The sequence below is a fragment of the Montipora foliosa genome, unplaced genomic scaffold, assembly GCF_036669935.1.
Source record: "Montipora foliosa isolate CH-2021 unplaced genomic scaffold, ASM3666993v2 scaffold_456, whole genome shotgun sequence".
Taxonomy (NCBI): Eukaryota; Metazoa; Cnidaria; class Anthozoa; order Scleractinia; family Acroporidae; genus Montipora; species Montipora foliosa.
The window spans coordinates 305001-307500 of record NW_027179763.1 but is presented as its reverse complement, the minus strand read 5'-3'; positions in this window follow the sequence as shown (position 1 = coordinate 307500).

Here is a 2500-nt window from a genome sequence, read left to right as displayed (position 1 = left end):
GCCAGTAACACGGTAGCAGAGGATTTTTGTTTCAGTTTCATCTTACTTGATAACGATCAAAGCTACGAGTTCTCGATAGCTCAATAGAGATGAACGTAAATTGATGTAACGAGGAGGTCGTCATCCCCAGTTCCAGATCATATTGCTGCTATTTTTATCTTTCTTTTCTTTTTTTAAACTTTTCAACCTTTTATTGTAAGCAAATTATCGTAAATATAATGAAAATATATTAAACACAGCATAAAAAGCTTGTTATTTGCCCGACTTTCTCATTGCAATGAAATTTGCGCAGTAAAATTTGCATGACAAAGCCTTTTGTTTCGCTTTATGAAGAACTTGTCACTGATTGGTTCTCCATAATCTCATCCATATTCAATTCATATTTCCAAATTTGACTCATTTTTCGCTGACCGTCATGGTGGCAAAATGTGCTGTGCCGTTTCTCTGGGATTTGAACGTCGAACGGAATTTTTTGAAACCGGCTAGGCCAGGAGGAAGAAAAAAAAAATTTTCTCCTTTTCATCCAAGACCGGTAAGTTGGAAGAGTCATGCGAAGTTTTGGTTTATATTTCGATCAAAGGTGCAGAAGGCAAATATAAGTTTCTTGGCGAAGCAAACACGTGTTTGTGACTGAGTCGTTTAAGCTTTGAACTAAGCCGTTTTCATGTCAAAAATATACTTCTTGATTAGTTTAACTATGCCTCACAGCATTTTACGTAAAGGGAAATTCCTGGTTGATAATTTTGCTGCTGTTTTAGAGAAGACATTATCCAAATTTTCATGCAAGAAAATTACCCCTCTCAGAATTTGAAATTCTTGTGCCCGTGAACGTTTCAAAAACTAGTATGGTTTTTGTTTGTCTTTGTCTCCACAGGAAACGATCTGTGATAACTATTGGAAGAACGAAGGAGAATTTTATTCTCATTTCGCCGCTCACAGGTAAGCTTGAAATTTATCTACAGTCGCTGTGGAACACCAGTTCAATCGAACGTATTTCTTTTATCTCTTTGGCTTTGTGCATTTCGTCTCATCAGTTGTTCTTCTATATTATATTCCCAGGACAGTGTCAAGATTTGGAAAGAATGCACACGATCAGAGGAAGAAAAAAAGAAATGAAGCAAGGAAGAAGACATCAATTGAAGAACTAGATGGAAATTCGCCAAACTGAGATAAGAACTGTAGACTTAAGATACTACTTATTTAGAAATGGTGGCAGGAAAAAATACTCAGACCTCCTTTAGAATAGATTTACAATAATTTCAGAAGTAAAATTGCTCAGTAGGCCTTTGTCTGTAGTATAAGGTTCTCTCGTCGGATTGCACACTTCGCCCTCAAGTTCGCATACGATGTCAGGCAGCTCAGTGGAGAATGGACATAAGAAATTGACACAAGAGAATGGTGGAGAATTTGCTCATAAAGTTAAATACCGATTTAGAAATAACAGGGGACATTTAAATAAAGAAGGGGAACCTTTCTAGGCAGCCACCATTTCAACATTGAGCGATCATTGGATTAATCCTAGGGAATCTTTTTTTTGTTCAAAATGACTTAGACTTTTCTTTTTAATGTAATTTGAACGAAGTGTCTAGATACTCGGCAGCCGGGAAGTGCTTTCAAAAAAATAGATACCCGGCAGTCAGAAATTTTGACCAATTTTCTCCACATTGCTCGCTTAATTCCTCTAAGAACATAAGATATTTGTTTAGAAATCTCAAGCGATTATAAATATTGCCTTTAGCTGAGCAGAAGAGACTGTTGAGCTTGGGCATAGAGTGAAATCTCAATGTTTTTGACACTTACAAAATATTCAAGTTCTGACACACGAAGTCAACTCCCGATGAATATCCACAGAAATTATCAACGAAACCTCACCAGACTATTTAGTGTTTGTTCAGAAATGCCAAGCGATTCTAAATAAAGGTTTCGTAATGTTGTGGACAAATTCTACGCGCTTGCATTAAAGCATATTATTTAGAATCTTGACTGCCGGGTATCTAGTTTTTTGAAAGCACTTCCCGGCTGCCGGGTATCTAGACACAATGTAATTCGAATGCCCATTTACTTGTCTCCTCCCCCATCAAAATATTACACTGATTACACAGATCGCTCAGTGTCTGATTATCGACGCTGTACACTTCTTTAAATGGTGTAGCAACATGATTAACAATTTTAAGGAGGTACTGGTTGATGAATCAGTTATTCGGCGATATAATGCAGCATTATGTGGCTTAATTTCTTTAAACTCGGTTCTGCAAAAATGTGTAGGCTGGCATTATTTAAATCTTCTTTGCCAAACGATATAAATTATTCTTAAACACTAGACTTGCTAGCCGAGTTCTTAAAGTTGACAAGGAATAAAATCTCGCATTCTTAAGTCATTGACATAGAACTATAAAAGCTGTTAATTTGCGACTCTCTTGATAAGTGGTTTGCTCTGCTTGTAAAATGTTCTAGCTAAGATAGTTAATCATTTGCAGGCGCGTAGGAGAGGGGGTTCGAG